General features: G+C 36.7%; 1 protein-coding gene across 2 annotated transcripts in view; it reads right to left on the bottom strand.

Moving 5' to 3' along the window:
* LOC129743617 (beta-arrestin-2) overlaps positions 1-20,693 on the bottom strand; it is a 214,303-nt gene extending 193,610 nt beyond the window's left edge. The window contains exon 1 of one of the 2 annotated variants that reach the window (XM_055735696.1): positions 20,599-20,693. The gene's annotated coding sequence lies outside the window, so the exon portion shown is untranslated. Of the gene's footprint in view, positions 1-20,565 lie in introns of both variants that reach the window. The other variant, XM_055735695.1, reaches the window with a different exon arrangement.
* Between the last annotated feature and the right edge of the window lie 4,593 nt (positions 20,694-25,286).

The following is a 25,286-nucleotide window of genomic DNA, read 5'->3' as shown; positions in this document are numbered from 1 at the left end:
CAAGAAAAAATGAAACATAAACATCGCCTATCACCATCAGGTCAGAAATACTTCTACAAGTTTTTTAAACGGATTTATACAAGAAGAAATAAGAGAAAAATTTAATTTTATCAAGATGAGATAGTTTGATATTCAATTTTTTCCTATCTGGATGAATAATAATTTAGTACTCGTAGAATGTTAAAATATCTCAAATTATATCAAGAAGTCTATGCAGCCATAACTAAACCATATCAATTGTTGTAATAATTTATACAAAATTATAACTCAGTCACATATGATACATCCACTAATAATCTTATTAAAATTGTATAAAAAAAATCGCTAAAAGATGAGAACCGAACTCATCACTTTTCCAATCCCATTCAATCTTACCAACTGCGTGTCTTTGTCTACTGCTCTAACTGAGCTTGTTAGCAAGTGGATGTTTATTTTCCACTTATTCTTCATAGGCCGATGCAAGCTGCCAGCAAAGGGAAGTTTTTCAAGCGCGCAAAGACAGGTAGCCATGAAAATGGTCAGTGGGAATTCATATAAGTTTATCTGATGTATTGGAATTTTGGTGGATCGGAATCGGACTATTGGAATTTGAAAAGCGATGCGTGCGAACAGGCAGGCTGCCGACTTCGAGTGTCATGAATTGGAGTAGATGAGTGTTTACCTGTTGCAGTGAAATTAAAATGAATTGGAATAGGATAATCGAGATTTGAGAAGGATTACTGGTAATAAAGGCTACCCGAATCCAATAAAGCAGGAGGAAGATTAAATCAGAGAAAGACAACAGTACTTCCCAGCCTTTTTCTTTCGACTCATACTTCTGTCAAATAATGTATACAGATTGAAAACATAAATGAAACCATGTCTTGAAAATCATTATTTTCATTCGTATAGGTTAATCAATAAATTTCATCTTAAAGTTCTCAAAAGTGCGATTGATAAAATCGATATTATAAAAAGTAGGTACGGGAGTTGGCTTATAGACTACCAAAGTCTTAAATGTACACTCCAAGAGAGCTTGAGCTAGCTATCAACTACGTTCCACCTGCAGCCCCTTCTAGTCAATGGCAAAATAAGAATCTAACTGTGCAGTTTAAGAATTTCAGATATAAACCAATAATGACGCCGGCCAAGTCCGTGTAGTCGATAGAGAAAGAAAAAAGTGCAACACATGGTATGATTTGTTTTGCGGAGGCCGGCTGTAAGGGTAATATGGCATGGAAATCATCTCCTAAAAGTATGCACCAAGAGAGCGCAAAGGAACAGCAAAACATTGGAGCACTTGAAGAACGCCCCAACGGGTGCTCTCAATCTTTCATTTTGCGGGTACCTCGAGAACAGAATGAACTTTCTTTAGATCTCGAATGAGTAAATGTGTAATTCCTGTTTAAGAAGCATTACATAAGCTCAGCTACTAATTCGATTTGTAACAACAATTGGTCCAATTGCTCCTTCCATTCTATGTGCCCAGTACCAAATCACAGAAACAAAAATCAGGATCTTTTTCATACCATTATTCGAATCATTTTTCTCTGCGTTGAAACCAGCCTTCAGGTATCAGGTATCAGAAAAGGGGTAGGCTTGATAGCGGCACGTTATCCAAACAAACGGGAAAATTGTGCCTAGCCTTTTTTTTACAGATTTCATCATATACCTGAGAAACCTAAAAACCATAAAAGGATTAGAAAATAAATAAATATTTAGGGCATAAAGCCGATCCACGTAGGAATTTTGAAGCATTGAAGCTTATAACCACATTGGGTGAAAAATGACAGATTGTTATTTTAGTTTAAATTCTTAGAATGAGATACACTTATATCAGGATAGGCGGGAGTACGTAAAAGCTTTCTAGCAATCGAAAAACAGGCATATATGAGCTAAAAGAATCATACAATATTGATTCACAACTACAAAATTCAGGAGATTTGAGTTTACAATGATCAGAAAATGTTCATTTAGCCTGTCCACATAGGGATTTTTAAGCAATGAAGCTTTTTTCAATCAAAGTATTGGAAATAAGGACTTTTTTTTAACATCCTTTGTTAAATTCTGACATACATTAAAAAAAAAAAATGAAGTCGGGCAAAAGAGGGACATGTACACACTAAGTGGAAGGCAAATATAGGTACAATAGTACCTCTGAATCATAGCTTAACCATACAGGAGATTCAGAACACAAAGTCTTGATTTTATATATTTTTATTTAACTGACCAGTTAGCGCTCTGGTTAGACGACTACAATGAGCTTCTGTGACGCCAAATTTAAAACAAGCGATATTAACACTGCACGAAGCTGTAGCAGTGGATTCCAGAACCAGGATTGACGTATGATACGAAATATCAGAGTACGATATTAAAGGAGCTTTGACTCTTCTTTACACTATAACCATTCTAAAGCTAAGGGAACATGTGTCAATACGAGAGAAGTGACATATATTAGGTGAAACAGATATGACTGTCGACATGCGATACAAGTTTTGATCAAAAACTTGATTTAATAGGGAATATTGAGGCCTTTTGGCAACCTAAAAGAAATTTTCTTTTGAAATTTTTTTTTTCCACGGAATCGATATTTGTACGGCTTCAATGATTGAATAACCATGACGCAATTTTAAAAATTAAATATCTTTATATGAACGGACATTTACCTCCACACAATTCGGTTACCAATCCAAAGATAGAAGGGACTGAATACTTGTCCATTATAAGGAAAATACACTAATTTTGCGCTTGACGTAACAGATATAACTGATGTAATTTAGAACATATTCTTCTATGATTTCAGAAGCAATGGGACCGTAAGCGATGCGTTTGCGATTCACATTTGAACACTTGTGAAGAGATTTTATTGAACGGAGTTATTCGGAGAGCAAAGAGATTTGTTAAATGAAAAATCATATTCCAAATTGGTAAAACGAGAAAATATGGAAGAATACAGCTTGTGCAAATGCATGTACTACATATGCACTATTGGCATACCCTTCTCGAGAGAAAATACGTACAAAGGTCAAAAAATACTAGCAAGAATTTAAAACTGATTCAGATTCAAAACATTTCCTTCCAATGTTTTGAACTTGAAAAACTTCTGAACTCTGCATGCAATAATTAACCTTGACCTATTTTCTCCCCCGCCCAGATACAGCCTCATTGATTTCCAATAGACAGAAATATGAGATAAACGTATCTGAGAAGTACTGGATAAGTCGCCTCGTACGACATGGACCAGTATCCCAGTGGCAGTATTCTTTAGGCCGCTGCCACACAGCTGAAACTGTGTGTGAAACCAGCCTTACCTGTAAAGAGAAGAACAAAAAATTGATTTTAGTATACTGATTCAAATAAATTCTTCTCAAAACAAAATTTGTTAAAATGATTAATGAATTGTGTTAGTTTATAAACAACGAATTGAATAATCCTCCAGATTTTAGATAAAGATAATGATTCTAAAGTAATGTAGGGGAGATAAGGGCATAACGAGCACCGGGGCGAACCTCTCTTTTCTAAGGAAATACTTATTTTATCAAATAAATTTTCATGAGGCACAGTTTTGTAAATCCTATTTTATTTATATTTCATCAACAAAAAAAATATAGATATTTTTGAGCACCGGAAAATAAGCTCTTATGATCGTTAAATCATCTTTAACTTTAATGTACGCACTGCAATACTGAAAACTGCACGATGAGCATTTTCTGCCGTAGCATCTAGCAGCGAATTCAATTCGATGAAGTCAACTGAATTATAGAGCTACAGCTTGACTAGTTTACATCTGACGATTTAGCCTATTGGTGAGGTGACGTTGAGGTTATGAGAAGACTCGAGTTCGTTTCCTGGTCGAGGGGATTTTTTTTTTCATTTACCAGTCATGATCGATAATTTTGATTGTTGCATTATAAGGATGGTAGCATCATCCGCCAAACAAAGCACCAGAAACATAATGTGTCAGTGTGTGTGTATGAATTATTTGTATTCTTTATTTATTATTATTTATTTATTTATTGTCGTCAATCAGTTGTAGACCGTTTCATTTACAAATACGTTTATAACAAGTTATATACTATGTCTATTTAATCCGGCAGAATTGTTTTTTAAGTTTACTTCTGTTCATTGTCACATCTAGATTTTCATAATACATATTATAGAATGACATCATTCTGTTAATATGTACATTTTTGGCATAATTTATTCTGTGACTATAGATGTAAAATAAATTCCGGTTTCTTAAAGATCTAGTGGGAGCATAAAAGTTAAGATTTTCTAAAATTTCAGGAGCATTCACTTTTTGAGCTACAGTATCATTTATGAAGACTATCATTGCAAACTCTCTTCGTTTTTTTAGTGTATTTAAATTAATAAGCATACATCGAGATTCATATGATGGAAGGGGTAAAGTCGTCCAGCGTAATTTAGGCAAGGCAAACAACACATATATATTTTGTTATTGCTTTGTTTGATAGATCTACGACAAACCGTTTAGTGCAAAATACTTCGATCATAAACGATAAATGAAAAAAAAAAATCACTTCGACCAGGAATCGAACTTGGATCCTCTGAGTACCTCTCAGACACCTCACCAATAGGCTAAATCGTCAGATAAAACTAGTCAAGCTGTAGCTCTATTATTCAGTTGACTTCATCGAGTTGAATTCGCTGCTAGAATATACGACAGAAAACGCTCATCGTGCTCCTATTAATTATGCTTATACTGCCCCAGGGGGGTTCTCATTATACCCCTACAGTGACAATTTATAGCTTTCGGTTAAAAATGAATTTTTAAATGTTTTTATCTACTAAACTTGAAAGTTTCAGCCAGTTGGGAAATAGACTTTTTTAGTGTCTGAATAATGTAACTGACATATTGAAGCTACTTTTGAAGCGTCCTTCTTAAGGTGACCAGTATGCCCTTATCTCCCATATGGATGATAAATAAGTAGAACGCTACTAAATGCGTTAGTGTTTTTGCGTAAATAACTGCAATCATGCAGCTCAAATTAAACTTTTCCTATCAACTTCCTATCAAGTTTTGGTATTCGATCTATTCCTATATTTTTGTTTTGGATCTTAAACTGGGATGTGTTAGAAAAATTTATAAAAAACCTTAAAGAACTTTGAAAAACTTTGACATCAATACAGTCTCACGATGTTTAGTCCTACATTCTGCGCTTAAAGGTGATTCAATTTCTGAAATTGGATGTCCTCGTGTGACACTGTGAGTTGATGCCAATCAACTTGTCAGTATCATACTAAACTATTCAAATCAGTAAGCCGGCTTAAGTGAGCAAGAACTCTTCACCTTGTGGTTAGTTCAATCCCCAACCTTTGCTAGAACAATATCGCCTCAATCACAGTTCACTCGGAAGCAAGCCAAAACTGCATGGAATCAACATTTCATCAGGATGGCTGACCATTGCCAATATGGAGAGAGTAAACAAACGATAATTTCCATTACCGTTCGTCTCTAGTAGAAACAACAGAGCAACAGGAGCCAAGGTTGAAAATTTAATCTTCTCTAATGTAGCACAAATTGGAACCGGGTAAGGGCTCCAAGGTAGGTTATAGGTTTCTACAATGTGTACCTTTCGGAATACATTCAACAGGAGTTTGGCTCCCTTTTTGTTGAAAGCATTCGGCGGATGGCGATTCAAATTTCACCGGAGTTCTGGGTCTCCCGGGTCAATAAAATATTCAGCGGCAAGTTGGCCCCATTTTTTCGGGGGCCGGCCGGGAAGCTACCGGGGATTAATTTTACGGTTTTTTTTTTGCTCAGAGCTTTTGTTTTTGAAAGCGGCTACGATAAAGGGGCATTTTTCATGAGCCATGTAAACAGAAAGGATTAAGGGACTAAGTAAGACGATATGTTTGTTTTGAATCTTTAGAAACAACAATGGCTTGTACATAAAATTCTTCTTTTATTAAATAAATTAAATGTTTTTTGAATATCACCATCCTTGTTGAATTCGAACTAAAAAAAACCAAACCATAAAGAGTCATAGTGACATTTATTGTATACAGTATGAGATTTATTTCTGAAAGGTTTTGAATGGGATGAATCATTCAATAGGATGAAAATCTCTGCGAAAAAATCTGACAAGTTTGAGAAAAACGCCTGAAATTACACCTTTAGAAATTTTAAACGCCTAAGTGTAGGCAAAGACTAAATTTATAAAAAGAAAGACGAATGTGTGAAGCTGCTCATTAGAAAACTAACATCAATAATCTATCAAGTCTTTCTTTCAGAAACAGACACATAAAATGAGCTTTGGTAGAAAACGTAATCTTTCATAGAATGATTTTCGTTTTTTAATCAATTTACATTTATTAAGATCACTGGTTAAACTTGCTCCATGGTTCAGAAACATTCTCAAGGAGCACCTCCTAGGAAACATGTGATCTATGATAACACCCACTTAATAGCGCTGTCAGCCAGTTAGAAGCACCGAAAGGACTTTCATCATACAAGAAGCACCCCGACAGGGAGCAAGATTACCACCGTATGTGCTGTTTTATCATGACAAGCATACGCGTATCTGTTCACACAATCCTAAAACCTACCCGGAGCACACTTGTGTTGTTTCTACATACGTACGTTTTGCTTCGCTTTTCGGCAAATGCTTTGAGAACGAACATCTTTGGTTTGGAAAGCAAGGTGTCAAGGTAACTCACATGGAAACAGATGTTTGACCATAATTGCCGGAAGAGTCGAGGCGTGCTTGAATGTCTTGGCAGAAGCTTAATTGAATTTTCAACTCGTTTCGAGTCCAGGTGTGACCTCCATGATAAGAAGAAGACACTTTATGGGATGTTCGAAGTTGGAATGTAAAATAGTGAATCTAATTTAACCAAACCGATTTTTAATCTGAACATCCATAAACATGGAAAACACCCAAAGTTCCACGGCAAAATTAATGTCTTGAACTAATTTCACCAAATTGGAAGATTCGATAAAAATCCGGCTTTGATGACACCAAACAGCGAAAGCGCGTCGAGAACGGCGACAACAATAACGGTGCCGGCAGTTAACTCAATAGGAAAACTCTCGACGACTGTCGGCTTGCGTAAGTCAATTACATATACTAACGAGGGCAGCCAGCAGGATAAATCATAGGAAAAAATCGAATGGCAACGAACGAAGCTAGGAAAGTTACAGAAAGCACGGAGGGAAGAAGGTAGTAAAAGTTTGTCTGGTGCAAACATAAATCACTTCCTTTTTAAGTGGGCCACCCACAACCACCAACAACCACATTAACCAAACCATAGAACCAGTCTGCGTAGTCGTAGTCGTTCGTTGGTGATTCGACATTTGCGATCGGTTTGATGGATGAACGGTTTTTGTGGAGCTGAAAGAATATGGGAAAAAATTGTTCCGTCCTCCGACAAGTGGGGGTGTGATGTATGACAAATTATAGTCAACGATTCCATAGAAACACGGTAATTGTCATAATAACTTCGGGTGGGCTGGATTTCAGTGAGAATAATTTGGATATTTTTTATTAAATTGACAGGTCCCTTACACCCTTACCTTACAAAGACAAAGGATATTTTGTTTATTTTTCGCCAGTAACACAGTAAACGGTGGCGCCAGAACTGGGACTTATTGAGTCTCTTGCAAGCAATCCGTAATTTTACGGTTATAACAGTTATCCGAAGTCAGTAGACGTGCCAACGTTTATGCCTTCTATTTTCTTGAGCCACAACATACAATAAGGAACCTTATCTTAGATTTTTGAGATACCTCCTGTTTCCTTCATTAGGCAGTCATACACGATCGTAGATTAGGATCACAACATTATGATATTCGTTTTGAGGGGTTCATGACACGACGCGTCGCGACGGTTGCAACTAAAACAGAGAGTAAATATACGGGCTTCATTTGCATGAAAGTTAAAAAAATAAAATTTTCGATTTCTTGGATCCACGGATGCCTGGAACGACAATTTTTCAACAACTTGCGGAGTCGCTCAGTATCGGATTATTTCCTTCAATTATGCTTTCTGCTACTTCCTGTTTTAATGCGTATGCTTGAGCCGAAAATATACTACAACTTCTTAATAGAGAAAACTTTAATATATTATCTCCATTGACTACTGCAGCTCCTGTTCCATCGTTAGTTTTAGAACCATCTATGTAAATTTGATTGTAACCATCGTATTTTGCCAATATGAATTCCTTGAAGCTTGGAACTACTTTGTTTCTTTCTGATCCTGCTTTCAAACATCTTTTGATTCCTTCGTCTACGTCCGGTCTTTTAAAATTCCATTCCCGATCGTCAAAGTGGTGATATTTGAGGTATTATACAATTAGTTGTGTTAAGATATAATTTTGCGATTCTTTTAAAAGTCGCATAATCATTAGTGTTCAATTTTGAACTTAGCCGGATAACAAGTTGTGCCGTTCGCTGAACAATAAGCATTTCAAATGGTAAGCAATTAGATTCAGCATGAATTGCTGTTACGGGACTAGATCGAAATGCACCAGATGCAAATCTTATAACAGAATTGTGTATGTAGGGGAAAGAATGTCGATCATTTTTTGTATATTTTGGCTAACGAAACCTACTCTGTAAAACAGTTTTGATACAATCAGAGGAAATCCGGAGGTCAAAAGTATTCTGCGGTTTCCTCTTTTTAGTTTGCTTTCCAAAATTCGTTAAATTCTCATTCGATTTTCACAGCTTCTTTTAATCATGTTGAAATGTTGAATGAAGTTCAATTTGTGATCTACTAGAATCCCTGAAATTCGCATTTTTCTTACCCTTGGAATAACAACTCGGTAAAGTTGAATCGCGCGACCACGTTTTCGATGTTTTACATCACATAGTTATATTTATTATTATTTATTTATTATTATTAATTCATCGAACAAATGTGTTTAAATGAATAAGTACACGATCACAAAGAATTAAACAATCTTGATTGGTGTAAACGATGAACAAAACGGCTTGATGGTTCTCCGAACTGATGTAACTGCTCAGCATCCTGGAATATGCGCATCATTGCGCTGATTGGTTCATTGTAGCCGTAAGATGTCCTATGAGTTCGATTCGACAACAGCGAATGAGATCGTGACGTTCTCGACGGAGCTCTAAAGCTGATCATCCTTAGCAGGTTCGGCGATTGCACTTCTCCATTCAACATTTTTGCGACGAACGTGGCTTGTTGAGTTTTTCGGCGACATTCAAGAGTATCTAGGCCCAAGAGCTGGCATCGATGAGAATAAGGGGGCAGATCTTCGGGACGACTCCAAGGCAAATGGCGTAAAGCGAATCTAATAAACCGTTTTTGTACACGTTCGATTCGTAAAATCCAGCTGAGCTGATACGGAGCCCAAACGATTGCAGCGTGCTCAATAATTGATCGGACGAGTGCACAGTAAAGTGACTTCAAGCAATACGGGTCTTTAAATTCTCGCGATATTTTAGAGATGAAGCCGAGTTGTCGATTGGCCTTATTAATTACCGAAGAACGTTGGTTGTTGAAGGTAAGCTGATCATCAAGGATAACACCAAGATCATTAACTTCGAAGACTCTTTTTATATGCTCATTGCCGATGTAATAGTCAAATAGAATAGGCGATTTTTTCCGGTGAAAGGTTATCACAGAACACTTTGAGACACTAACAGATAATTTGTTACGTCTACACCATCCATCAAAGTGGTCTAACAACGATTGAAGGTATTCACAGTCCGCAGCGCATTCTATTGAAACGAATATTTTCAGATCATCAGCATATCCAATTTTCGTTCCATCGTCTAAACTGGTTATCAAATCGTTGAAAAATAATGCAAATAATAAAGGTCCCAAGTTACTACCCTGAGGGACGCCAGATCGGTTTATAAAAGGCAAGGAGATGCTATCGTCAATTTTAATTCTTATGCACCTTTCAGTTAAAAATGACTTGAGCCAATCAATCATATTATTATGAATGCCAAGCTTAGCAAGCTTAGCAAGAAGAATTTGATGATCAATGGCATCGAATGCAGCCTTGATGTCGGTGTATATGGCATCAACTTGCTTCTTATTTTCAAGCTGATTCAAACATAACGAAGTGTATTCTACAAGATTCGTACATACCGATCTTCCAGGCATAAACCCATGTTGTTCCAAAGCAATATATGACAATGAAGCCTGTAGTAAGGCTTGACTAACTATTATCTCGAACAGCTTGGAACCTGCGGACAAGCTAGTGATTCCTCGGTATTGTTTAACGTTCCGACGTTCGCCAGTTTTGAAAATAGGGAACATAAACGAAGTTTTCCACATCTCTGGAAATTTCCGTTGCTGGAAAGACCGGTTAAAAATTCGAGCCAGAGGTGATGATACTGCTTCGATGCATCGACAATAAATAGCTGATGGAATTCCGTCAGGTCCTGGCGCAAACGAGCTTTTCAGTTTTTTTGCAGCAGCTTCGACAATTTCTTGATTGACTTCAAATGTGTTAAAGTCTATTGCATCGATAGGAACACTGCTAATGGCTTCGATACACTCACGTGCAGTAGAAGCATTGTCCGAAAAAACTGACCGGAAATGCTCAGCAAAAAGATCGCAACACGTTTGTGGAGAGTTAGCTACAGTCTCATGGAAGAACACTGACGAAGGGATTGCGTTTGATTTCCGTTTTGAGTTGACAAACTTCCAGAAACTTCGAGGGTTACTGCGCAGACCGGATTGTAAACGCATCACATGAAGCTTGTAGAGTGAGGCATTGAGTCGACGGTATGCTGTGCTAGCTATCCCAAATTTTGCTTGACAGTCTTCTGTCCGATTCTTACGAAGTCTACGCAAACAAACATTTTTTTCACGTCGTAGTTGTCGAAGTGTAGGTGTGCTCCAAGCAGGTGATACAGGTGGCTTGAATCTAGGAACATGCTCATTCAACCAGTTGCTGATTAAAATGCAAAACGTTTCAGTCATGCTGTCAACCGATGAGTTACTTAAAACTGCATCCCAATCAATGCTAATTAGATACTGCGAAAGAAGCGCAAAATTTGTCTTCCGGAAATTTAGAGGTCTTATGCTACCGATCGAATAATTTGATGGAGCCTCTTTGGCGGTTGAAGCAACTGGTAAGTCAAAGACAATCGGAGGATGATACAAGTCAACCGGTACTAATACTTCAGGAGCTGTACTGACATCAATCTTTTCCTCACTCGGACCAAAAACTAGATCCAATGTCCTTCCAACGTGATTCCTGACTGCATTAAACTGAGACAGACTCAACGAATTTGTACCATCGATCAAGCTAGAGGCAGCAGCACTAAGGGGTGTTACGTTTAAAAGTTGAGCTCCAATTTCGCATTTTTCCCACATCAAACGAGGCTGTTTATAGTCACCACAAACCAGCACGGAATCATCACGAGAAGCCTTAGCGTACAATTCACGGATAGAAGCCACGTGGGACTCGACTACCTGGGCACAGCAGCTCTTATCAGGTGGGATATAAACAGCACAGAATAGGAATCTTTTACCATTAATTGTGGCAGCAACACAAACTTGTTCCAGTTCGTTTCCATTTTCTGTGTCGACAAAACTGCTGGCGTGGCATTGTTTCACTGCAATCAGAACACCTCCGAAGCTTTTTTTGACGCTATTTCGCGGACTACGATCACAGCGAAAAACAGCGTACTGATTTCCAAAAATCTGAGCCGAATCAAAGGAGTCAGTCAGCCCAGTTTCAGTCAAAATGACCACATCGTAACTGCAATCATTCGTTGCCAAATACAACACTTCAGTTTTGGTGCGTAAACCACGGACGTTTTGGTAGTAGCACCATGCTCCATGATTAGAGCGGCACGAAGACACGATTCTGGATGGTTGGTCCGGCACACTCTGGGCGGAGCTAGAAAGCAGAGGTGTGTGACTAGGCGATATGGTCATTACTGAAGAATACTTGCCGTTGCATGGCAATTGGAAGCCTCCCCCTGGACCACCTGACCGAAAAACGGGACGACTTATTGCAGGAACAGTCGGTCGTTGGTGGCCAGAGTAGAGAACTTCCGAATTGCTATAAGTGGTGCGTCCCGGTGTCCAGTTAGATGTCGATGAAATATCGCTGCTGGCCGAACTATTGTGAACTGAATATGCATATGCATATGTATCGATTTATTTGGGGACATTGAAAATCCAATATTTTTGCTCCATTTATCTATTTTCACAACAGCATTTCTCAAAAGTTTACGGACCTCTATTGTACTAAGCCCTTTAACTGCTAAAAGTACATCGTCAGCATATAATAAAATGTCTACACCTTTCGGAACCTGTTCAAAAATAGGCTGCATGGCCACCAAAAACAAGGAAACAGAAAGGATCGAGCCTTGTGGAACTCCATTTTCAGCTATTCTCAGTGAAGAAGTTATTCCATTTGTTAAAACGCGGAAAGTTCGATTGCTGAGAAAACTGTGGAGTATATTAAGTAATATACCCTGTATTTTCCATTTTATCAAGGTTTGTAGTATGGCATGTCTACATGTAGTATCGTAGTCTTTAGATATGTCTAAGGAAATAAGTTCTACATGTTCATTATTATCAGCAATCAAGAGGTTTTCAAGGTTGGCTAAATAGGTATCAACACCACGTCCTGCTCTGAAGGCGTGTTGTCGTTCATCTAGTTTTTGTTTGATCGCTAATTCAGTAATTAGTCGACGGTTCACTAACCTTTAAAAAAGTTTTCCCATGCAGCTAAGCATGGTAATTGGTCGGAAACCCTCGGAGTTGCTACGGTTTCCTTCCGGTTTTGGGATGGGAATGACAGTACGTTCCTTCCATGATTCTGGAAACTCACCGCTTTGCCAAATTCTGTTGAATAATTTCAAGAGAGCTGATTTCGATGAATATGGTAGTCTTTGCAATAGTGGGTAACTAACATCATCGTTTCCGGTAGAACTACCACCTTTGCGACTCAAAGCCCACATCAATTCTTCAATGCTGAAATCTGTATTATATGTTTGTTGAAGGTGTTGTCGATCAGTTTTATTGAAAATAGAATCAGCCTTCTTTTTCAAGTTGACATATTTACTTGTGTAGTTGGCATCTGAAGATCTTTGTTCATATTCATCAGCCAAAGCATTGACTACTGTAGGACCATCGTCAATAAAACCTGTAGGGAGATTCAATATTATATTGTTTAATGGTGTCTTACCTCGAAGGCGGTTAATACGATTCCATATCAATGATGATGAGCTTTCCGAATTTATAGATTGAACGAAATCTTCCCAACTGCGCTGTTTTGCATCGCGGATTGATTGACGACAGAATAGGCGCGATTCTTGATATTTTTTTAGCATATTTTTTTTTGAGGATCATCCCTGTGGAGGCGTTTTAGCATTCGCAAATGTTTACGACGTAATTTAACTGCATCTGCAGCTTCTTGATTCCACCAAGCCACGGCTTTTTTTCCTAATTTATTAGATGTTTTTGGAATGCTAGCTTCTGCTGCATGAATGATTCTGTCGGTAAAACTTTCAACGCTGATTATTTATCCTGGGCTCAGATATGAAGCAGTAAGATGTTCATATAACTCCCAGTTTGCTTGAGAATAGATCCATCTCCTTTTTCTAGTTAATTCTGATGTTTGTATTTGCGTGTTTATGACTATAGGAAAGTGGTCACTATCAAAGGAATCTGCCAAAACTTTCCATGTACAGTCCCCCCACAATCATGGGGGGACATAATTATTAGTCACCGAACATTTGAAGTGCTGATATCTGCTGAACTGAATGAAATTTATTCATATTATTATTTTTAGGTTATCGATAACAGAATCAAAATGCATTGGAAATATTATGTGTGCGCTTTGTACCAGTAAAATTGCTATTTGAATAGTTTTTATCATACGTTAACTATTATCTGTTGAACTATCGCATAAAATTTCAATGTTATAAGGTTGACATCTTAAACCGTTAAGCCCCTTATGCGAGTATTTCAAAGAATTCAACAAAATAAATTGGTCTTATATAAGCACAAAGGACGAGTTAACATTTTTCAAATGAAACTGATCAAATAAAACGCAAAATTTCAATCATATTAAGCAAAACAAAAGTGACCCATAATTGTTACAGCACCCACCAAATTCCATACGATTATGAGTCACTTTTTTGCAAGCAAACAAAACATTTCTTGGTTGCTATAGCTGAACACAAATGCCCCTTGAATATTTACTAGGAATGAATGCCCCTGAATATTCGCCAGAAGATTGATGATTTCTATGTTGATATTCGGGTGTTGCCATGGACTTCTGTGTGACTTATAATTGTGGGCAATTGTTACGGGTTACAATTTTGACCCATAATTGTGGTTTTGAAAAACGTTAATTATTTCGGTAAATTTTGCTATTTTCCAACAAAATTAAAAACAAAATCATATTTGAAATCAAAGAGGGAATGTTTAATGACTAAAATCCATGCAAAGCTTGATGCTCGGTCCACTAACACCCGAATAAACGAACATTTTGTGTTGAAATGATACGTTAAGTGACTAATGATTGTGGGGGGACTGTAAATTTCGATGAAACGGATGATGAACAAAGAGAGACATCCATAGCTTGGGTATTTCCTGTTGCTGGGTCTATTCTTGTGTGTGAACCGTTGTTTAAGACAATCAAATCTTGATCCAATGCAATGTCGATAATAACGTTTCCTCTACGATGGGCTGCACAATTTTTCGTTGACATATAGCTGCCCCAAGCTGGATGATGGGCATTCAAATCTCCGAGTAACAAAATAGGTTTTGGAAGCTGAGCAATTAAGTGGTTTATATTTTCAGTCGATATATTCTCATCGGTCGGAGGGAAATACACAGAGGTTACTGTTATTTCCACAGGTGAATGTATTCTGATGGCATCTATTTGGATATTAGATTTTATTGGAATTATTTCAAAATGAGTTCCAGTTTTCACTGCTAAAGCAACACCCTGTCTATTGTTGGTCGAGCATGGGCCTAATAAGAGCGAATATTCTTGACCAAGGTATGAATATGGCATGTTGAGCGTACTGGCGTTTGTCTCTTGAAGGCATACGACTGTAGGCTTGAGGCAAGAAAGCAAGTATAAAAGTTTATTACGATGTGATTTGATACCACGAATATTCCACTGAATGGAAAAGGATTTGGATCGTTCAATCGGTGTGTTAACATCCTCTGAGTCTGTTTCCTCTGATGAAAAAGAAATGGGGGCAGAATTGGACGGCATATGTGAAATATTTGAATTCTGATTTTATTCAAATCGCACAAAAAAATGATCACACAAACAAAAATATCATAAAATTTGGATTTTGGATCGTCAAAAAAGGCCATTGCATATTACTTTTAGGTATGCCGAAAAGCCAAATATTGTTTGTTACATCAAAATGCATCAGTGCATATTTTTACATATAATTTTGATGATTATCAATTTGTAGAAAAATGTGATTTTCTGAAAAAAAAATCATACATTTGCCAGTTTATTCCATAACTATTTTCCGGGGCCTTTTACTAATACGTTTAAAGAGAGCGTAATAGCCTACCTTGTCTATTTCAAAGAACTAAGGTTACTAGATCACAAGGTTCTCTGACTTTGTCAGTAAGTAGGCGAGGAGAGTGCGGTGAGGTTCAGTGAGTTTGTTTGTAAACATCGGAAAATTTGTTCGAGCTGAGGGCTTTGTTAGTAAACAAACTCCACGAACTCCACGAACTCCATAGTAGCTCCAATCAAAATGGCTGAATCGGGAGTTTCTCATATCGTTACACCTCCTAAATATATACCCACCTTGCAAAGTAATATGCTCTGACACAACCTTTTATGTGATATAGCATCAAGTAGTCAATGTTTTCCTCAATTGACGTTGAAATTTTATTAATCTCAAAAAGTAAGAAACGAACTACGGGCCTCAGCAGTATTTGTTTGTCTGGTAAGTACTATCAAAATCAAATAAAACTATGAGCAAAGCATCAGCGATAAAAAAAACATATTTTTTGACTCCAAACAGCCGAGTGCATCAAGACATTAAGTACAAGCAAACTGTCAAAAACTTACCGAACAAATTATTTTTACTCACCCGCATTTGGCATTTTCTTTTGTTTGCATAGTTTTCGTTCCTGATTTAGTATGCAACTCAAAGGTTTTTCCCAATAAACTTTCAGCGTGAGTACTTTTGGACTTGCGTCACTTGTCCGCGTGTTGTGCAATGTGACAATTGTAAATTAATTTTCCAAAAAGTTTTTTTTAAAGTCGCGTTTTTTATGTGTTTATCGGTTTTCTGCGACAATCATGGATCGCCTGCTGGAACGGATGGATCCGGACAGTTGGAACCAGGTATCAGGTAAATTTTACAATTTTTTAAGTTGTGGAAGTAGCTTCCGGACTTTTTTTTATTTTTTAAGGGATTTAAAGCGTCAACTCATCCCGACTCTTCCGAATGGTGATAATATCATCCATCTTCACTTTTCACAGCTTATATTGTCAAAAATCCATATTTTGAATAGTCACTGGAGAGATTAAAGCGAATTTCCCTTTAATGCATAGTGTTGTTTTACATAGTGTTGTTAAACAAAGGGAAAAATAATTTCTAAATCGATTTTTTTATCGTTCTTCTTTCAGATCAATTTCAACGAGTGGTTCACCGAGCTACAGCTGAATGAGTTCGGGTTCAAATCTCTCAATTTCCTGTGAGGTTTCCGAAATTCTTAAGACCGGAAGTATACTGTGCTTGTCTTAAGCTGTGGCAGCCTACCGAAGCCCTCGTCGTTCGCTCAAAGTAAGTAACGATTTCCTAATGATTCCATCTAAAATAGAACTGCTTAATTTATCCTAAATCATCATGTTCTCATCAAAATTAATTTGTATAAATTATCATTTAATTCACAGAACAATCAAAAACATTTCGAGTTCGATGCGGAGCAGTTTTTGGCGTTCTTGAAACCTGTAATTCCCCTTCTGTTTGCCCTACCGGAAGAAGCGAGTGAAATGTCGATGTCGATGGAGCTCAAGTTAGAAACCTTATTCAGTATCTTCTAAAGCTGTGGCAAGAAATTGAGAGCATAACATGTTGAGGTGTGTCATCATTTCCAATATGCAGCGTTTAAGAACCTTTAGTGCAACCAAGACCTCGAAGGCCCCAGTTTTATGTGTCGTCGGCTCCAGTTCAGCTCCCACAGGAACAACCCCTGCAATAGCAACAACCAATGCTTCCAAACCGATCGGCAGTGAATTAGATTGTAGATTGCGATGTGCGCCAGCAAAATTTAGCCCGAAACTAATCAGCGCTAGATTGCGATCTTTCGGGCCCTGTGTGATCTGTACAAGCCTTCGCTATAACGGGATTCTTCCCAAGAGAAGTTCCGCGGAACGCAAACGCAGCTGGACAGCATCGACGGAATCTTCGGAGAACTATACTAAAAGCACGACTTGCCAACTTCACATGATACAATCTGAAAATTGATTTAATTAATTGCATTGAAAATTGTAAGTTGCAATTTATTTATTGAAAACTTTAAATAAAGACATTTAATTAGAATTCCTGCCTTTTTCATCATTCATTTCGAATTAAATCACTAATTTCTGCAATTTTTCTACGCAGCGACGAGAAAATATCGACGAAGAGAAAACTTTGTAGTGAGTAAAGTGCACTAAAATTAACGTTGAGTTAAATACGCTAAACTTAAAGTTGAGTTTAATGCATTAAACTTAACGTCAAGTCCCTGCACTTTTTGTCCGAGTTGCATACAAAAAAGTTGCTGCTGAGTTTTTTTTATTTTTTTTATCGTTTGCGAATCAAGATACATAACAGAACAGTTATTTGATGTGCATAATATAGTAATACATTTTTTTTTGCTGTGTTTGGCTGCTATTATCGCAATTAGTTTTTTTTTTGCTAAGTAAGTTTATCTATATTTTGTAAATGAATAGCTGAAATCTTTCCTGACTGAGAGCAGTTAACAACTTAGGATTAACATTTAACACTCATTTGTAGTAGTGTTGCTAGTTTTTTTTTTATTAAAGAAGAATGCTCTGTTTAGGGCGTTACAAATATTTTTTCACTACTCTCACCGCTTTGCCGTCTTGGGCAAAGTTGTAGCCAGAGAATTTTTCAGTAGGCTCTATAAATTGGAATTTTATTTGCGGAATCTCATTTTAAAAATCTGCAAAAATTCTGAAGTTAGTTTTGACCAAAAAGGAAACTTTTTAGACTATGAGCTTTTTGAAATTCGGGAAAAGTTTGCATTTTGTCACACCCTACTATCCAATAACAATAATATAGTAAACAAATATTTTTTAAATTTTGCATAGTTATTTGTACCTACCTAAAAAAAAGGAATAGTTCAAATCTTTAGCCTGACATTAATGTCAATATCTAGTAGATGTTATTTTAACTAGAGAACGATTAATTTAAAAGTTGTGTATTGGTAACGAGAAATTCATTATAAGGCAGTGTCAAAGACAACACCAGAACTTACGGCATGATCCAAGCAAATTAATTGGAAATTGAATAATGAATGCAGCAGCATCGGGAGGAAAATGCGAATCAAAACAAGTCTAAAGACAATTAAGCCGGATGGGGGGTTGAACTTTAAACGGGACAATATTGCAAAAAAAATAAAAATAAATACCAATAAACAAGCAACCCTGTGTATGTACGTACATGAGATGATCGCTTGACCCCATTTGTTGTTTTACTTCTGCCCCTAGTAGGTTGAGGTGCAGCAATAGACTGAGTCGATTTGGGGTAATTTTTAAATTTTTCAAACCCTGGGGTCAAAAAAGTTTCGTTTTGGTTCAAAACTCATCCATGATTTTATCGCAGAATTTTTATGTAACGTTCACATAAGTATATTTGAGCTTCAAAGTTTGCATGGAAAATTTAATATTTTGTACTAAAAATCAACATTATTTTTGTTTTTCTGTGGAACCGAGCCTGTTAATGGTTTTGTGCCAATTTAAAAATTCTCTAGAGGAAATTTTCCGCTAAACAACTTGCTACAACGTGACTTTGTATCTTATTAGGCAAACAAGTTACTAGTTGTTTAACAGGTGCATGTCTTTTGACATTGAAAAACAATAAATTCAATTGACATCACTGCTGGTGACTCACGAAGTATTGCATGAAAAGTAGTCATGCAATGACTCGCTAGGCACCCATCAGTGATGTCAGTTGAATTTATTGTTTTTCAATGCCAAAAGACATACCCCTGTTAAACAACTAGTAATTTGTTTGCCTAATAAGATACAAAGTCACGATGTAGCAAGTTGTTTAGCGGAAAGTTTCCTTTGAAGAATTTAATAATTGGCACAAAATCCATTAGCAGGCTCGGTTTCACAGAAGAAATAAAAATGATGTTGATTTTTAGTACAAAATATTAAATTTTCCAAACCCCAGAGTTAAAATTTACTCATGAAAACGTTGCTTAAAAATTTTGCAAGAAATCAAGAATCAGTTTTAAACCAAACCGAAGCTTTCTTAGACTCAAGGGGTTGAGAAGCTCAAAACTGGCCCCAAATCGACTCAGTCTAGTACAGCAATGCAATAACAACGCAACACTGTCCTCGTCGAAGAATCCTCGCTTTATAGGAAGGATACACAGAGCTACACTAAATCGTGTAGTTTGTCCTGCTGCTGCTGCTCCTGTAAATGTGTCACTCGTGTTCGTATGCATCTTATATGATGCAGCACATTTTCCTTCGAATCCCACACGTACACACTTGAACACATTCCACATTTCCAACGACTACAGTTCACAACTTGCATTTACAACGACAGTCACTTACATTTGCTTTGGTTGTTTTTTTGCTGTCTTCTTCCTTCTCGTACTCCTTCGAGGATGATGGTTTAAGACCCAACTGTGTGTTATCCCGACGTTCTACTCGGTTGCACTCCATGGTTCTTGTTGCATATCCGTCGTCGAAGGAATTGAAGGGTGGAACCATTCCAACGCGTTCCAATCGAATGGCTTTACAACGCTTGAGAAGGATTAAAGATGTCGATGATGGTAGCCACAACACAAACACGCATACCCCGGAGGGGGTAAACCCATTGACACAGATGCAAACACCGACTTGGAGATACAAAATGAAGGCGAAAAAAAAACACTCAGCTTCCGGTGCCCCCATTCGAGTGAGATGATGTTGCATAGCCCCCAAACAATTTGCTCCACTCGGCGAGCACATGAAAACATCAACATAAAAACCCTTTAACACATCGATACAACAACACCGACCCGGGGAGGTTGAAAGTGACAAGGGGTTTTCGAGAAGTGAAAATATTTTCCTTTTCAATTCCCCCGGTTTTAGTCCTTTTCCTTCTTACTCCTTCCTAGAACTGAGACCGATCTCAAACGGATTGTATCAAAAAGACAAACACCTTTAAGAGCTACCGCAAACACTTGAAAAACAAGCCAGAAGCCGTGTACGAGAGCTCTGAAACAGAAGGATTGAGGCACGGCAACGACGGGAAAAAAATCTAAACACTCGGGCCGCGCACACGTCTCGGAGTCTCAGAGAAATGAAAAGTGCAAACACCCAGCCATCGTTCAAAGTACACCCAAGTTATGAACATCCTTCAAAGTTGTCTAGCTTCAATGGCACAAGTATCCCCCTGAAACTCACACACTAGCAGAAGCAGATAGTTTTCGATTTCACCTGGTAAAACTTTCCACCGAAAGCTGTTCTCTGCTAAAACGCGACGACCGGCGTGTTCCGAATTTGCGACCGCATCGATCACGGGACCGATGTTATCTGTGACAGGAATTCCAAACCGTACCCAGCAGGTTGTTTTCGTTTTCTACGGTATAGTTCCTCCGTTTTTTTTTCGCTGTCGCTTTTCTCTCCTCCCAGTTCTGTATGTTTCGATATTTGTTGCTCACCCACCGACTGTTGGGGTTCGGTTTCCCGAACCCCCATCAGAGACGAGCACGAGTAGGAAGCAGAGAGAGGAAAAGAATACCGGCTCCTGGTCGCGACGTGTTGGGTGATTCGTGCCTCCTGGTTTAACAATTTTCACCCGAACGAAAGGCAACATAAGGAAACAGGAAAAAGGAGAGAACTGCTGAGAGAGAAAATTGGAACGAGCCCCCTTTCGGAAAAGCTCGCTCCCAAGTGGAGTTTTCATCATCGTAAGAGAGCGAGAGACGCGACTAACTCGAATTGGTTAGTGTTGGATTTGGATTAGGTTAGGATACGGTCTACCACCCACCTCCCTATTTTACTGACAGAAGAAGAAAAAAAACCCGACATTCCAAAGCGTTGTAAGACTATAAACCACCCCCCTTACTCTCACCTAAATATCAGACCGGAATGCCAATTCCGGGTGGTGTTTTAAAGCTCGCTAGCGGGAAATTAGGGCTGAAACCAAATCGCAATTAGGAATTTGTGATTCATGCCGGAGCTCAGCGATGGAGCTTTAATTTCGGTTATCCGGAAAACTTATTTTTTTATGAGCATTTTAGCCATATGGTCGCTAATTGACTGTGAATGACATTTCCTAAATAGAATTGCTTCTTTTAAAGATTCTGTTAGTTTTGTTTTATTCATGCTTAATTGATGGGATCAATTTTGAAATGTAATGAAGGTTTAAGATTTCTTCGACTGTAAAAATCATCCTGGCATATTTTGGCATTGGTCAATAAACTGAGTCGATTTGGGGTTATTTTTGAATTTTTCAAACCCTAGGGTCTTAAAAGCTTCGTTCTGGTTCAAACATGATTCATGCTGGGTGCCTTGCGAGGTATTGTTTGACTACTTTTTAAGCAATACTTCACGGGGCACAAGTAGTGGTGTCAATTGAATTTATTGTTTATCAATGCCAAAAGACATAGAGTAAGGTGGGGTAAAAGTACGAGTCGGGTAAAAGTACGTTTTGAGATTATCGCAAACTGAGAACAGCAAAATTCCAAACTCTAGCGTGGATTGATAATGATTTAGAAAACCTCCACCCAGACATAATTTTTTTTCGTATGAGTTGAAAATATTCTGAAAAATGAGGTAAAGTAGCTTTTTTGCATAAATGATGTGATATTTAAAATACCGGTAAACATGTTTGAGCAATCAAAATTCTGGCTTTCAGTGAAAGTGTGTATGTGTGTGTTTAGTTGTTTTTAACCACTATCAAATGCCGAAGAAAGAATTTCATTAATATGTCTCTGTTTTGCACAATAAATGCAAATGGGGCAAAAGTTCGAATGATATACAGGGTCCACTGAAGTAAATCTGAATGGAAAGCTTAATTTTTTTTAATGCACTGGAAACATCAGCGCATATTTTTGTATCTACAAAGACCTACTCGCGCGGAAAATTTCTCAAATACTATGAAAACTGGATTTCGTAAACCAGTTGAATATTGACAATTAGTGGAGAACTTAGAATTCGCGCAGGTTGTTCGCCTATGTATAGGATTTGTATCAGAAGCGAACACAGAAGCTGCTGCTGTAGGCAAAAATTGATATTAAATAATATTCCTCTTGATTCCATGCAGAAATGTGGAATTTTTAATGGTCGTACTTTTACCATACATCATTCGAACTTTTGCCGCAGAGGTGGGGTAAGAGTACGTTTCGATAGCAGTTAGGCATTTTCACTACTGCTATCAAATGCGTCGATCGATTATCTTCGTAATGTTTTAGATGAGAGATAAAAGTCTAAGATCAAATGCTGTACTTGATTTTTCGGAAAAAACAACTGCAAAATTTCCTAAAAATAGGATAGCACTAAGGTCGTACTTTTACCCCACCATACTCTACCCCTGTTGAACGGCTAATAACTTTTTTGGCTAATTAGATACGAAGTTACGATCTTCGACCAAGTTGTTCAGCAGAAAATTTCCTTTGAAGAATTTATAAATTGGCACAAAAACCATTAGCAGGCTCGGTTGCACAGAAGAAAAAAAAATGATGATGATTTTTCAGTACAAAAAATTCAATTTTCCCATACAAATTTACTCATGTAAACGTTACTAAATTCTGCAAAAAATCATGGATGAGTTTTGAATCCCAGAGTTTGAGAAATTCAAAAATGACCCCAAATCGACTCAGTCTATTGGTCAACTAATCACATGAAAGAAAACTATCTATTTGAACCATTCCAAGCACCCCTCAACTGGATAACCAATTTTTATTTTTCATTATTTTTTAAATAAATAGCACACCATCAGAAAGTCTATTGCATGAGCTTAATTTTCTATCAAAAAATATTCAGTTGCCATTTTTTTAGATTTTAGAGGGTTATCGTTGAAATTGAAAAATTTTGGTAAGAAAATGAACTAATTTTAACAATTATTTTTTAATTGAAACATAACTTTTCAAAAAACTAGTAATGTCAAAAAAAAATTATTGCGAAAGTATATTAAAAAAGTCATTTTTTTAAGCAATAAAAGATGCAGAATTATCATTGCTAGTTTATGTTCTAGAATCGGTGATCTAGGTATCTTGTTTTGAGCGTTGTGATGTCACGAAAATTCTACTGCTTTTCAATACATGATTCATGAATTTAAACGTCACATATTGTCGAAAATTGGAGGTCTTCTCTTCCAACGTTTTAAGAGAAATTCAATGCAGTTTTCAGAATGCAAATCGGTTCAGAAGATTGGGAGTTGTACCCGGGTAAAGAATGCGTTGTGACGTCACGAAAATTAATTTGTTTTTTTCGAAAACTTATTACTTCAACATTAAATATTATAGTATTTATTTAAAACAAGTGTAACATGACAATGCCCTTCAATAAATAAATTCAAGTATTGAATGTTCATGAAACTAAAAAACTGTATTTTTTTAACATAAACGCATTTTTTTCCAAATGTCTCTAAAAAAACATAAAAAGTCTGGCTTGTTGAACGAAGCAGTTAGTTTTCTGTGATTTGAATAAATATCTTGGAAAACGATCAAGTTCTTCATAGGGGGAAGTGTTTCTATATGCGCATATTGGGTAATATACGCATACAGCCGATTGACGATATGGTTGGAGATTCAACTTATCTAATACGCTTTTGACACATGGCATGAAAAATTTAAGTTGTTATTTAAAAATTCAAACAAGATTTTTGTCAGTTTTGTAAATATGTATATATTGAACTTTGATTATCGTACGTACAGAATTTGTAAACAAGAATGTTAACGGTTTTTCTTTCTTATTCATCTGTAAATCGGTAATTCGACAAATTTTAGCTTTTGGCAAAGTGGTAAATGATCAGATATTCGAATAAGAGACAGGTTTTGAATGCCCATATCAGGGAGGTTAATTGCCTATATTAAGAAAAAATAGAAAAAAAAAGTCTTATAAATTTTTCACTTTTTATCATTGAAACATTTAATCTACGCCCAAATCATAATCTGTTCCGATAAAAATATAATATAAACATTACATTATAAACAAAATATTACCATGAAATATGGTTATATGGCATATAACCATAGAGGTATATATTTTTTTAATGTGCTCAATAAACCGTAAAATTTATACAATTTACCAAAAAAGTTACAGGTTCGAAACTTTGCAGATTATATTTTTCCTTCGTCTGTCAAAGGATTTATGACAACTTTCAGTTCATATGGTTGACTTTATTGAATTATTGACATGTATTAACGACAAAAACGCTGACTTTAAATGCTATGGTATGATAAACTAGTGGAATATCACACAAGCAAAATGGTACCAACTCAAGGATTTAACAGAATTCGCGAAAAATTGGTAGTTTTTGAATGTCTGGATCCTGGAATATGATTTTATTTTTAAATAAGTATAATCTCAATGTGCTCTTTTTGGAGTTACAACCAAGGTTGCCGAAATCACAGAAAAATCTATAATTTGACAAAATTTGAAGCCAAATTTCATCACAGAATCTGTGTCGCAGAACACAGAATTTTTGAAAAATTCATAGATTTCACAGAATTTTAAAATTTTGGACGATTTTTCAAAATTCAATTTTTTATGTCAATATAAATTTTGAAATTATCTTTGAATTGGAGAAATATGATTAAATTGATAATGTTTATCGATTTTTCTTAAGTAAAATGTAAAAAAGACGCAATTATACAAGCCCCTTGAATGAAATTAATGGAAAAAGCATCACAAAAAATCGTCACAGAATTTTTGGGAAAAATCACAGAACGTCAGAAGTTTTTTTTTCATCAAAACACAGAATTTTTTTCGGCAACCTTGGTTACAACATACGACAACTTCAAAGTAAAAGAGATACTTAAAAAAATTAGAATACAATTAACAAAAAGATGCCCAACCATGTGTTTCGAATAATTGAATGTTTGTTCTTTGAAAAATTGACAAAATTTACGAAATTTTCAAAATGAACAAAAATGACAAACCCTATCAGGTTTTGATCA

The sequence above is a fragment of the Uranotaenia lowii genome, chromosome 2, assembly GCF_029784155.1.
Source record: "Uranotaenia lowii strain MFRU-FL chromosome 2, ASM2978415v1, whole genome shotgun sequence".
In the NCBI taxonomy this organism is placed as follows: Eukaryota; Metazoa; Arthropoda; class Insecta; order Diptera; family Culicidae; genus Uranotaenia; species Uranotaenia lowii.
The sequence above is the reverse complement of the archived record's forward strand: the minus strand, read 5'-3'. Positions and strand labels throughout refer to the sequence as shown.